We start from the raw sequence: 15,186 nt of genomic DNA on the forward strand, positions 1-15,186 counted from the left end.
GGGCAGGAATCCCTCAGAAGAAATGGAGTGGCCATCATGGTCAACAAGAGAGTCTGAAATGCAGTACTTGGATGCAATCTCAAAAACGACAGAATGATCTCTGTTCATTTCCAAGGCAAACCATTCAATGCAGTAATAACAAATCAGTAAGTTTTAATCAACAGAACAGTCTGAGCAAACTGTCAATATAATGTACAACTGCTGCTGCTGCTAAGTCGCTTCAGTCGTGTCCGACTCTGTGTGAACCCACAGACAGCAGCCCATTAGGCTCCCCTATCCCTGGGATTCTCCAGGGAAGAACACTGTAGTGGGTTGCCATTTCCTTCTCCAATGCATGAAAGTGAAAAGTGAAAGTGAAGTATTTTAGTCATGCCCTACTCTTAGCGACCCCATGGACTGGAGCCTACCAGGGTCCTCTGTCCATGGGATTTTCCAGGCAAGAGTACTGGAGTGGGGTGCCATTGCCTTCTCCGAATGTACAACTAGCCAATAGCAAATAGTAAACTGTAACTGACAGTTCACACTTATAATTAAAAATGATGAAATAGTAATTTATAAAACTAATTCATTACATTTCACAAGTAAAGGATTTGATCAAACCCTCTGCTAGTCCTAGACTCCTTATATCTCAGTAAGACATATTCAGAAAGAATTAATCAGCCACTGAAGTGCCGAGAATAAGTAATTAGTAAAAGAGCATTATAACTATATCATATTAAATGAGATAGAGAGGAAAGCTCATGTTAGAGGATATTCACGAAGTGCTATTTCTACAAAAATTGCATCAAAAAAAGACCTTTATGTCAGAGTAAAAAACTGAAAATATCAGACTCCAAATTATGCCAAGATGGAACTTGAACCTTTTATAAGACAGTTAAGGTGACAGATTGATTCAATGTCTGCCTGATAACTCAGGTGATTTTTTACATTATATTTTATCATCCATAAAAGTACAGTGTATGAAAAAAATTATCTAACAACAACAACAACAAGTCCAGCTGACTAACATACCCTTCCTCTTCCTTCTTATTTCAACTCAGGACATATGAACTATTTCAGTCGTTAGCTAAATTACCTTGGCTATTAAGTTTTCATTTTTTCCTTAAAAGGTCCTGATCTTGAGATTCTAATACCACCCAATTCAACTCAATGTGCTGTCTAACATTTGGAGGCAGACCATAATCAGGTTTAATTAAGTCTTACAGCTAAAATAACAAGAGGAAACACAGTTCTAAGAATTGTGGATTAGAGTTTTAGATGTATTATTTACAAGGACAATGAAAACATTCTACATATATGTGTTAAAGTATATCTTAAAAAGAAAATAAGCAAAAGAATTATCATAGTAGTTTTTACTCTAAAGTCATCTAACCATCTGCTGTTTTTAGGTATATAATAATAGAGATAAGCACTGCTTTAAAAGCATATTTAATAAACAGTGTGGTTTAATTAAAAAAATTTAAAATAACATGAAGAAGCTGAAACTTAAAGAGACAAAATTTAAAAAGAAAAAAAAAAACCAGAGAAAATCAGATCTCTAAGAAATGTAGATTTTCCAAGAAGTTAAAAAACAAACAAACAAAAACCCCCCTTATTTTCACAGCATTGGACAAACACACACAACCTGTGACAGGCGGATTGAATAAAACCTGTAAACATCAGTTCTCATAAAAAACAAACAAACAAACAAGAAACCCTCTCATTCTAGAAACATATTATTTCATAGAGCAAAATTTTAAGACACCTGAATATATAACAACTGAAAGGAGGAAACTGCTTTTGCATAATCTTTTGAGCAGGCTTCTCCTGTATTTGCTTGGTCACTTGCCAATACTCCTGAACCATACTGCTGTATGGTATCCTAAAATCTGTTTGGCAGCTGAGCCATGTTATTCCACCACACAAATGTATGTATGTTCAGGAAAATTCACCTTTAAATGATTTTTCATCATTTTATCCCTAAAATGCATATTTACATAAATTGAGCAGCAAATACCTATTACATGTTGAGGAGGATCTTCTATATTTATGATTTATGTCTTTGACCATAACTCTGTTTAAGAAACTAAGAAATGTTTATAATGAATTGGAAAGAAAAAAATTATTAAAATATTCTTTGCCTTCAAGAAGTTCAAAATCTACTAAATAGTATTAGGGGGATATGACAGAATAATATTTAAAATTGACAAAGAAGGTAGAAATCATTTTATAGAATCAAAATTATCTTTTAAAGTCTCTTAAATACACCCATACAGCATATATATCACTTAAGGTCTACCATCTCATACATTATTATGTATCATGAAACACACATCTTTTAAATATGAGAAAGCATATGCAAGCACACTCTATTTACAGAGATGCTTTAAAGTACACGAGGTGTGTGGAAACTAAGACCTATTAAAAGAACAGTAAATTTACTTACCTCCCATTAAAAGTGTTTTGATAAAAAGATACTCTCAGCCAATCAGGCTTGGGGAAAAGTATCTCAATAAACAATGACTGGAGTATGAACAATCCTAGCATATTTTCTGTTAACTTCCAGGTGTTAAAAGAAATGTTGACTGTAAAGCAAAATGTCTTACAACTTGTTAAGGAGACTAGATTTAATGAAGTGGACCATGAAAACGATAACTGTTAACATTAATTATGATTGAGAAAATCTTTCAACTTGATGCTCATCATTATTCAGGCAAAGATAAAGGAGTCACAAATACTTGACACCAAATCTTCAAAAGAAATTTCAGATCATGCAGATAAAATTTTGGCTGATACAAGTGAGTTTGATAATGATGAGAAGACTCCACACATTAACGGGTGACCAGGGGCTGAAAAACTACAAATGAATTGAATAGTTCATCCATTTTTAGTTTCTTAAAAATCCCACTGCCTTTCCTCTGACTTCAGCTGACGGTTCAGAGCTAGTTCCATGGATTCAGACATTCATCTGTTCATTACTTCCCCAGCTCACTCTGGCTTAATATTACTCATCACCAAACAGCAACAAAAACTAAGCCTTCATCTCTTTTATTACCATCACACTTCATGTAAGCAACTCTTTATTAAACATTTTGTAAAATGGCTTTTTGATTATTTTACTAAGTATTATTGATAATCACTATCTTATATTATTTAATACATGTTAAATAATATATGTTCCTTGGTCAAGTTACTTATTTTTTTGTATATAAGTAAAGGAACAGTAGAATCAAATAATCTCTAAATCCTGTATCTGCTTTAAAATGCTGTTATTTTAGCTTGATCTTAAAAGGAAAATAAGTAGTCTGTAAAACTGAGGAATGGGCATGGCAATCACCTCCCACATGCCTGATACATAATTTTTCAAAATCAATATTATCTTTTAACTCTTGAAATGTATTTCCCCCAGGTTTTCTGTAGTTTGATACCCTTTTTTTTTTTTTTTTAAATGGTTGCGCAAATGTTACTTGAATACCACCTGTGCCCTGGTATAGCCTATGCTCCTCTTCCTCCTTTGTCTCCAATACTTAAATATATATTTATATCTAGCATGTGTGTAAAGCAGGTGACTGTGTGTGTGTGTATGCATGTGCATACATGTACACTGAACCACAAACATAATTTACTTATTTACTGCTTGCTTCCCCTTACTATCACACAAAAGTTCATGCAGACAGAGATGTTTTTGTCTTTTTTTTTTCACTAATATGGTACCCAGCATATAGAAGGAACTTTCCTGAATGAATTAACTTCTCTAATCATGGATGGGAAATATGTTTTATAAAGGCCAACTTGCTAGTCTTGCTTTGGGGGGAAGTCACACTCAAGGAAAGAAAGAACTAAATTATTAGCATTTTATGAAAGAACACATGGGTGATGATATATCTGGTAAATTTACGAGTTACTCAAGAAAATCAGAAAAATATTCTAAGAAGATTTTTAAATGATATTAATAAGTTAATACAAAAAAGCTAAACAGTACATAGTAATTATAGTAACTGTTACTTTTTCCAGTTCAGAACTCTGATTATTTTGAATAGCATATATAGATTACTACATTTATTTATACACCGGCCAACTCCATTATCTGCCATACTAGAGACAAAGTACAGGGAAGAAATATTACCCAGGGACAGATGGTGATACAAAAAAAAAAGGGCCCCAAATAGAATTATACTTTTCTGAGAATTAAGTCTTCCCTCTCACCTAACAGACTACATTTTTTTAAACTTAATTAGAATGTGCAAAGAAATAATTTAGACAGAACTTCTTATATAAAGAGAAATGGAAGAACTACTGCTTCCTCAAAATTTAAATTATGTCCTTAAAAGGTTATCAGGGTTGTGTAAAACCACTGAAAAGAATAATTCCATGACCAAACATTTCTGAAAGAAATTTGGAATCACTTTTATTTTCATTATTTAGGCTGATTCCTAGAACACTTTCTTATCACATACAAGGACTCATTAAAGACTTTGCTAAAAGATCTAGTATACTATAAGTCATGCTTTAAAAAAAAAAAACATGATCTTTTAAATCATGATTTTAAAGCATTACTGCTGAGCTTTAAAATATTCCTTTTCTATATGCACTCAATTAAGTTATTGAGTTTTGACTGTATCAGATACAATTCTAAGTGCCAGGGATATAGCATAATAAAAATCCCGTCTTATTGTTCTTATACTGTAGAAGTAGTAGAGACAACAAACACATTAAAAGAGGAGTCAGTTAGAAAAACAAACAAAAAGCAGAATGATAGGAAAGACTGAAAGAATTATCATAAACAGGGTGGTTGGAGCAACAAGTGATCAGGGCCAGGGGTAATGTTTGCTAATACAACGGAGTGCAATGTTCAGGTGCAAACAAGGATTTTAGACAGAGGTAATAGCAACAGCAAGTGAGAAGACCCTGAGACGGCAATAAGGTTAGCACATCAGAGGCTGAGCAAAAAGCCAGAGTCTGCAAAAGAATGACCAATAAGAGATTTGGCTGAAAAGGAGGCTAAACTAGGCCATGTAGATCAAACCTCTGATAGATTTTACTCTAAGTGACATGCAAAGCCACTGGAAACTTTTGGGCAGAGGAATAATGTACTGGTTTGGGCTTCAGAAATATCATTTTGTGTAGAAAAATGAACTGGTTGGAAAGAGAAAAGTAGAAAGAGAAACAGTTCGGAGGCTCTTTAACACATATTGACAAGGGGATTTCTGCAGAAACTAATGCTTGTGGTGTTAATATGTCTCTGGTCAATATTAAGTAGTACATGCCAGAGATGAAGTCTCTTGGATTAGAGTGGCAGCAATGGAAACAGTGAGACACGGTCAGATTTAGAATAGATTTTGAAGGTAGAACAACAAATGGGAGTTGATGATAGGTTGCATGTGTGTATAGAGGATACTGAGCAATCAAGAAAAGTTTCTTGTTTTGGGGACTAGCAACCAACTAGGGTCAAGAGTGATACTTTTCACTAAGACAGGAAAGGTTGGGACAGAAGTTTGGGAAAGTAAAATCAAGAATTCTGTTTTAGAGAGGTCATGTGAAGTGCCTATTAGATATTCTAATGAAGAATACCAAGTAGACAGATATAACAGAGAAAAGCTAGAGAAAAGATTAGGATTAGATATAATCCTACAATATTCAGATGTCACCAACACATACTACTGGATGAAATGAAGCTATCAAGTAAGAGAAGCCATTTGAGAAGAAAAGACACTGCGGACTAACTCTTGGGCTCTTCAATATTTAAAGGTAAAGAAAACAAAAACCAGCAAGAAGCATGTGAAAGAAGTAATGTGCAAGACAAGGGGGGAAAAATGAAAAGAATATAACATCCTAGAAACCAGGATTAAGGAAGTGATCAACCCTATCACTGATGAATGGTGAAAATCTGAATAAGGTGAGAATTGATTAACTTTCCTCTAAAGAGTACAAAATGGAATTACCAATGAAAATGATAAAACAGTTTCAGTACGGTAGTAGAAAAGAAAGTCTAATCAGGATGAGTTGAAAAGAAAAGGAGAACAGAGTGAAGATGGTTAAAAGCACAGAAAATAAGTACCTACTATGTGTCAGATGCTAGAGATATCCCAGTAGGAAAAAATACAAAAATCCAATTCTTCATGGTGTTTATATACTAGTAGATGGAAAAAGACAGTGAATAATACATTTTAAAAAATAAGCAAATTATATAATGTTAGAAGGTAACTGCTACAAAAAGGAATGGTGGTTTTTAGTTGTGAAGAATTTGAGGAGAGGGATATAAAATAATTACCTAGGTGTTTAACTTTAGTCAAGTTCAGCTGTTCCAGGGCAAGTGTATAATACATGGGGTATAGGGTCAAAATCCAGATGAGGTTCTGACATACAAATATGAGAAAGGAAAAGAGAAGCAAGGAAGTTAAGATTTTATAGAAAGATGATTACAGCAATCAAGCACAGTATCTGAAATGAGTAAGGAGACAAGTCAAATCATGAGACAATGAATAGTGAGAAGTGGTATGGTCAATAGATTGGGGGTTGCAAGGTTAAAAAAATATTGGGATGACTATTAAAATAAAATGGTAGTCAGAAATAGGGATGGTTGAAATTATATCTGGGAGGTGGCAAAGGTCTAGGGATGATCATCAGAAAGGTGGCTGGAGTGGAATGGAGGAAAAGATCATTAGAAATGGAGAGGTCAAGTAACTGAGAAGCCAGAATGTTGCATGAATCAGCTGCATAGTATTTGAAGTCACCAAGAACTAAGACGGGAGGAAGAAAGTAAAAAAAGTTAGTAGAGGTGTGTAACATGATGATGTGGATGGAACAGGTAGATGTCAGGTGCTTCAGACAAGCTCAGGGTTTTGAGTGAGGACAGTAAATAAATGACTGGAAAGCAGCTATAAAGATCTCAGAACTTGTCAATTTTATCACTCCTATATTACATAAAGCAAGCAATTAAAAACATTTAGCAAGAGAAAGGGCTACAAAAGCATCTTTTATGAATATACAGGTTTCACCTAAAGCAATAAAGTAAAGGGAACATTAAGAGAAAAGACTGTGCATAGAAACGGATGAAAATGAAAACACAACAACCCAAAACCTGTGGACACTGTAAAAGCAGTCCTAAGGGGAAAGTTCATAGCAATACAGGCATACCTCAAGAAACAAGAAAAAAGTCAAATAAATAACCTAACTCTACACCTAAAGCAACTAGAAAAGGAAGAAATGAAGAACCCCAGGGTTAGTAGAAGGAAAGAAATCTTAAAAATTAGGGCAGGATCCAGCAATCCCACTGCTGGGCATACACACTGAGGAAACCAGAAGGGAAAGAGACACGTGTACCCCAATGTTCATCGCAGCACTGTTTATAATAGCCAGGACATGGAAGCAACCTAGATGTCCATCAGCAGATGAATGGATAAGAAAGCTGTGGTACATATACACAGTGGAGTATTACTCAGCCATTAAAAAGAATTCATTTGAATCAGTTCTAATGAGGTGGATGAAACTGGAGCCTATTATACAGAGTGAAGTAAGCCAGAAGGAAAAACACCAATACAGTATACTAACGCATATATATGGAATTTAGGAAGATGGTAACAATGACCCTGTATACAAGACAGCAAAAGAGACACTGATGTATGGAACAGTCTTATGGACTCTGTGGGAGAGGGAGAGGGTGGGAAGATTTGGGAGAATGGCATTGAAACATGTAAAATATCATGTATGGAATGAGATGCCAGTCCGGGTTTGATACACGATACTGGATGCATGGGGCTAGTGCACTGGGACGACCCAGAGGGATGGTATGGGGAGGAGGAGGGAGGAGGGTTCAGGATGGGGAGCACATGTATACCTGTGATGGATTCATTTTGATATTTGGCAAAACTAATACAATTATGTAAAGTTTAAAAATAAAATAAAATTAAAAAAAATTAAAAAAAGGAAGAATAAACATGATTAAGATAAAAAAATATAAAAAAAAAATAAAATTAGGGCAGAAATAAATGCAAAAGAAACAAAAGAGACCATAGCAAAAATCAACAAAGCCAAAAGCTGGTTCTTTGAAAGGATAAATAAAATTGACAAACCATTAGCCAGACTCATCAAGAAACAAAGGGAGAAAAATCAAATCAATAAAACTAGAAATGAAAATGGAGAGATCACAACAGACAACACAGAAATACAAAGGATCATAAGAGACTACTATCAACAATTATATGCCAATAAAATGGACAACGTGGAAGAAATGGACAAATTCTTAGAAAAGTACAACTTTCCAAAACTCGACCAGGAAGAAATAGAAAATCTTAACAGACCCATCACAAGCACAGAAATTGAAACTATAATCAAAAATCTTCCAGCCAACAAAAGCCCAGGTCCAGACGGCTTCACAGCTGAATTCCACCAAAAAATTTAGAGAAGAGCTAACACCTATCCTGCTCAAACTCTTCCAGAAAATTGCAGAGGAAGGTAAACTTCCAAACTCATTCTATGAGGCCACCATCACCCTAATACCAAAACCTGACAAAGATCCCACAAAAAAAGAAAACTACAGGCCAATATCACTGATGAACATAGATGCAAAAATCCTTAACAAAATTCTAGCAATCAGAATCCAACAACACATTAAAAAGATCATACACCATGACCAAGTGGGCTTTATCCCAGGGATGCAAGGATTCTTCAATATCCACAAATCAATCAATGTAATACACCACATTAACAAATTGAAAAATAAAAGCCGTATGATCATCTCAATAGATACAGAGAAAGCCTTTGACCAAATTCAACATCCATTTATGATAAAAACTCTCCAGAAAGCAGGAACAGAAGGAACATACCTCAACATAATAAAAGCTATATGTGACAAACACACAGCAAACATTATCCTCAATGGTGAAAAATTGAAAGCATTTCCTCTAAAGTCAGGAACAAGACAAGGGTGCTCACTTTCACCATTACTATTCAACATAGTTTTGGAAGTTTTGGCCACAGCAATCAGAGCAGAAAAAGAAATAAAAGGAATCCAAATTGGAAAAGAAGAAGTAAAACTCTATTTGCAGATGACATGATCCTCTACATAGAAAACCCTAAAGACTCCACCAGAAAATTACTAGAACTAATCAATGATTATGGTAAAGTTGCAGGATATAAAATCAACACACAGAAATCCCTTGCATTCCTATACACTAATAATGAGAAAACAGAAAGAGAAATTAAGGAAACAATTCCATTCACCATTGCAACAGAAAGAATAAAATACTTAGGAATATATCTACCTAGAGAAACTAAAGACCTATACATAGAAAACTATAAAACACTGGTGAAAGAAATCAAAGAGGACACTAATAGATGGAGAAATATACCATGTTCATGGATTGGAAGAATCAATATAGTGAAAATGAGTATACTACCCAAAGCAATTTATAGATTCAATGCAATCCCTATCAAGCTACCAACGGTATTCTTCACAGAGCTAGAACAAATAATTTCACAATTTGTATGGAAATACAAAAAACCTCAAATAGCCAAAGCTATCTTGAGAAAGAAGAATGGAACTGGAGGAATCAACCTACCTGACTTCAGGCTCTACTACAAAGCCACAGTTATCAAGACAGTATGGTACTGGCACAAAGACAGAAATACAGATCAATGGAACAAAATAGAAAGCCCAGAGATAAATCCATGCACCTATGGACACCTTATCTTTGACAAAGAAGGCAGAATATACAATGGATTATAGACAATCTCCTTAACAAGTGGTGCTGGGAAATCTGGTCAACAACTTGTAAAAGAATGAAACTAGAGCACTTTCTAACACCATACACAAGAATAAACTCAAAATGGATTAAAGATCTAAACGTAAGACCAGAAACTATAAAACTCCTAGAGGAGAACATAGGCAAAACACTATCCGACATACATCACAGCAGGATCCTCTATGACCCACCTCCCAGAATATTGGAAATAAAAGCAAAAATAAACAAATGGGACCTAATTAAACTTAAAAGCTTCTGCACAACAAAGGAAACTATTAGCAAGGTGAAAAGGCAGCCTTCAGAATGGGAGAAAATAATAGCAAATGAAGCAACTGACAAAACAACTAATCTCAAAAATATACAAGCAACTCCTACAGCTCAACTCCAGAAAAATAAATGACCCAATCAAAAAATGGGCCAAAGAACTAAATAGACATTTCTCCAAAGAAGACATACAGATGGCTAACAAACACATGAAAAGATGCTCAACATCACTCATTATCAGAGAAATGCAAATCAAAACCACTATGAGGTACCATTTCACACCAGTCAGAATGGCTGTGATCCAAAAGTCTACAAGCAATAAATGCTGGAGAGGGTGTGGAGAAAAGGGAACCCTCTTACACTGTTGGTGGGAGTACAGCCACTATGGAGAACAGTGTGGAGATTCCTTAAAAAACTGGAAATAGAACTGCCTTATGATCCAGCAATCCCCCTGCTGGGCATACACACTGAGGAAACCAGAATTGAAAGAGACACGTGTACCCCAATGTTCATCGCAGCACTGTTTATAATAGCCAGGACATGGAAGCAACCTAGATGTCCATCAGCAGATGAATGGATAAGAAAGTGGTGGTACATATACACAATGGAGTATTACTCAGCCATTAAAAAGAATGCATTTGAATCAGTTCTAATTAGGTGGATGAAACTGGAGCCTATTATACAAAGTGAAGTAAGCCAGAAAGAAAATACCAATACAGTATACTAACGCATATATATGGAATTTAGAAAGATGGTAACAATGACCCTGTATACAAGACAGCAGAAGAGACACTGATGTATAGAACAGTCTTTTGGACTCTGTGGGAGAGGGAAAAGGTGGGATGATTTGGGAGAATGGCATTAAAATATGTATAATATCATATATGAAATGAGTCGCCAGTCCAGGTTCGATGCACGATACTGGATGCTTGGGGCTGGTGCACAGGGACAACCCAGAGGGATGGTATGGGGAGGGAAGAGGGAGGAGGGTTCAGGATGGGGAACACATGTATACCTGTGGTGAATTCATTTTGATATTTGGCAAAACTAATACAATTTGTAAAGTTTAAAAATAAAATAAAATTTAAAAAAAAAGAGAAAAGACTGAGGATATAGGGGACTGTTGATGAAAGATCACAAGTTTCAGAAGACACAGTGGAAAAAAATATGGGTGCTTATAAAGGCGTAACTGATTAGGTCAAATTAGAGATTAAAGAAGACAAAAGGAGATAAAAGAATCCAGGTAATGGTAAATGAATAATCCAACAGTCTGTCTTTAATTCCTACTATGGAGGGTGTTACAGGCAGAAAGGTGACTTTAACAGAAATGCCTAATATCTTAAATCCAGTTATAACTTTAAATGTGTTCTCAGAATTTCATTCATATCATCTATGTATATGGCCCAAAAAAATCTTTTCATGAACACCTCTGTATTATGACTCATAATAGTATGTGGATTATTTTACCACACTAACATACAGTTCAGAGAAGGCAATGGCAACCCACTCCACTACTCTTGCCTGGAAAATCCCATGGGTGTAGGAGTCTGGTTGCAGTCCATGGGGTTGCTAGGAGTCAGACATGACTGAAGTGACTTGGCAGCAGCAGCAGCAACATACAGTTCCCTGAGAGTTCCAAAAAGGCAACCCACATATAAAGAGAAAGCCAAGGGGCCTTCCCTGGTGGCTCAGATGGTAAAGAATCTAACTGCACTGTGGGAGAACTGGGTTCAATCCCGGGGTCAGGAAGATTCCCCTGGAGAAGGGGATGGTTACCCCCTCCAGTATTCTTGCCTGGAGAATTCCATGGACAGAAGAGTCTGGCAGGCTAGAGTCTATGGGGTTGCAAAGAATATAACATTTTAAATTCACTTTTTCAGTGTATGACCACATGGTATCAGAAAGGTGCATTTGTATAAGAAATACTTAGGGTATGAATGAATCAGGTCAAATTTACATAGCCATTCAAAGATACCTGCATTTAAGAGAAAAGCAATCTAAAAGATTTAATACTCCTGTTTCTAAGAAGTCAAATGTTTTAGTATCAGACATAATCCAATTAATTAATGAGAAGTATTAATATTTATTTCATGCAATATTATAAAGCTTAAAAATTAAAAGTTTAAAGGGAAAAAGATTTGTGTTCAGAAAAGGCATGAAAAACTTTATATAAAACCTGGCTATCAATTAATTTCAGGGGAAAAGATTGGTTAATAGCAGCTTTCAACTATATATCAAGAAGGGCTTCGAAAAGAAATGGCCAGAATAATAGTTAAATGAATGTTAAATATGTGTTGTGGCGGGGTGGGAGTGGGGGTAGGGGGGGTGGAGGATAAAGTAGGAAAAACATCATATTTTGATGAAGGAAGGCTTTATTATATACTTAGCAGTATGATTCATTCAGCTACAGTGTGCATACTATCTGTCCTATTTAGTTAAGTATGCTTCTTTAACTGAAAAATGAAAGAGATATCTTCTTGAATTGTAAGCTAGTGATTTATACTGCTTCAGGTGATCAGAGAATATAAAGCCTAAAGTCAAAATAATTTAGTTTACATCCTATGAGGATAGCCTCAGAAAAGGCATTTTATATTTATATGCCTATGTTTATCCACATTTCAAAACAAATAAACATATTCATGCTAAACATATAGTAATAAATTTAAGTACAAAGCAGAAGATAAACTATATATACATGCACAACAATTTTGTTCTTCAAATGGAATAAGGATAATACCATAAGTATGTGGAAAAACTGGAACATATCTTAGTGTATCTTAGTGCTCATTTATCCATTCAAGAAATATTTATTGAAGATACAAGATGTGACAAGTACTATTCCATATACTGAGGATTCTGCAATTAACAAAACAAAGTCCCTGCTATCATGGAGGCTTCATTCTACTCTAGCACTCCACGTAAATGTAAATGTGCAGGTTAACGTCTACAAGGAACTCAATTCTGAAACATTTCTAAAGAATATACAAAATTAGTTAAAAATTCACTTCTACACTAAAATATCCCCTCTCACTGACTATACTTATTCAACCCACAAAGAGTATTTTTGACTAGCTTCTAATATAAGGGATTGTCCAAACTGTATTTAGATTAAGTAATAAGCTTTTCCAGTTATTAAATAGTGTAAGGGAACTAATCACTAAAGCTGTTCATAGTTCATATGAAGGAAAGATGGAATGCTCTGAATTTCTGATAGGTCCTCTCTAGCGTTCCCAATTCAATTAAAATAATCCTAATTCTAGGCTGCTAAGTAGTAGAAAACAGGAAGATTTTTCTACTTAATACTTAGAATCTAAGTGTTCTTCACATAAAACATCATTGACCTTTTAAAAATTTCTTCCCAGGGTTCAACTGTTCACAACACAAAACTTAACTTCTCTGAGCTTCATTATCTTTATCTGTTAAAATGATAACAAAAGTATCTATCTCTCAACAATGTTTTGGGATTAAATGGGCTTAGTGTTCAATCATAATTGGTGACATCAACCATAATAATTATCCCAAGTGTGAGTTCTCAATAAAAGTAACATATCATCGAAGCCCATAAAACTATAGTTAGGAAAGATAATAAACAAGCTATAATAAGAATATTAAAAGATTTCTCTGTGTTTTGGCAAGATGATCACATGCTTATGTTCCTCAAACTAAGCAACAGATTCAAAGTATCAGTAATACTAATGTTACTAATATCCAGAATTCCTAAAAATGACTGACTTTGTGAAATGTTCAGGAATCAAATAAAAACTTCACCAACCAACTAGAGGCTTCTATTAGCATTTTATTTGCTTCCAAAGACTCGGAAGTATTTCCTATCTTTAAAAACACATTTTTTTTTTTTTTGCCTTTTGTTTCAAAGTTAAAGAACTTACTAAAGAAATAAATGCATAAAGGAATTAAGACCATTTAAAAGATACTGTTACTATCTTCTAGCCACATCCTAGTCAGACCATATTGGAAATCTCAAAAACTATTTCATTCATAGAAATTAAAAACAAACAACAGAAACAATGCCAAGTAAACAAGTAGAAAAGTCCTTATGTTCAATTAAGGTGATGATGGACCACAAATAAAGAAATTAACAAAGACAAAAATACTAAAGACCTAAAGTAAGGCAAAAATACTACTAATAAGAACCTTTTATTTAAAAACTCTGTGATCCTTCAAAGATCTCGAAGAAAAACAAAAAATCCCCAAATGGAGAGGTCACTAAATATCCATGAACACTCACCCAACCACTGGTAGGAGACCTCTTGAAGACCCAGATGCTTGAATCAGCTGAAATAGTACCAATTTTTTACTGATTACTCTTAATAGGGCAATGGAGCACAGGTTAACTCCATACTATCAAATATTAAAAGTTACTATTATTAATTTCTACCTACTACCATTACAAATTACTCAAAGGAGAAGGAGACTGAGTAATGAGTTCTAAGATGAGTGAAACTTACTGCATGCATGTGTGTAAATGCATACATTTCCTCCAGCTCTCTTTGTGATGTAAACCTGAGAATGTAATTCTTCTCGTTAAGTGTAAATATACAGGCAGAATAAAATTTTCTAAATTAATACAAAATCCTTAAAGCATGTAAAATATTTTTATATTGGTTTATGTAGAAAAATTTTTTTAATTTGTTTTTTAAAGACAATGACAATTTCTCAATATGAGTTACTTTAATTACACACAGGGAAAGATTTTCAGTCCTTTACACTTAAAAATATATATAGTTCTTAACTTTAGGCCTTTTAATATGCTAATTATTCTTCTAATCAGAGGATTTTCATATTTCAACACATAAAAGAACTCATAACACTAAGACTGAACAAAAGCCTCCTTTCTCAAAGGTAAGGACAATATTCAACATTACAGATTAAAACTTGAAAGTTACCTATTTAACAGAAAATATCTGATGTTACCTAATTCAAAGTATTAAAAGCACTATCAGTACTTAGATGAACATCCAGTACCATTTTCTTCATCTCTGGAAGTTGGGAGGTATGATGAGCTTCCCACTACCACCCTGCATTCCCCCTAAACCATCACTTACTCCCAAGGTCTACGTGGTAAAAATTAATACATTCTACTATTGCAGAAATGGCCAAGAAAAAAAATGGAAGGGTCTATATTCCTCTAGTTTTCTCAAGTAGCTTAAGATATAAAAACAAATTCTGCCTGATACATATG

The 15,186-nt window shown here is 34.5% G+C and overlaps 1 protein-coding gene across 14 annotated transcripts in view; it reads right to left on the bottom strand.

Moving 5' to 3' along the window:
* The window catches only part of LCORL (ligand dependent nuclear receptor corepressor like), a 180,137-nt gene that overhangs the window by 100,580 nt on the left and 64,371 nt on the right, over nt 1-15,186 (bottom strand). The window contains exon 1 of one of the 14 annotated variants that reach the window (XM_061419746.1): nt 14,233-14,273. The exons of the other annotated variants lie outside the window; for them this stretch is intronic. The gene's annotated coding sequence lies outside the window, so the exon portion shown is untranslated. Of the gene's footprint in view, nt 1-14,232; nt 14,274-15,186 lie in introns of those variants that run through there. 14 annotated transcript variants of the gene reach the window in all.

The sequence above is a fragment of the Bos javanicus genome, chromosome 6 (genome assembly GCF_032452875.1).
Source record: "Bos javanicus breed banteng chromosome 6, ARS-OSU_banteng_1.0, whole genome shotgun sequence".
Lineage (NCBI taxonomy): Eukaryota > Metazoa > Chordata > Mammalia > Artiodactyla > Bovidae > Bos > Bos javanicus.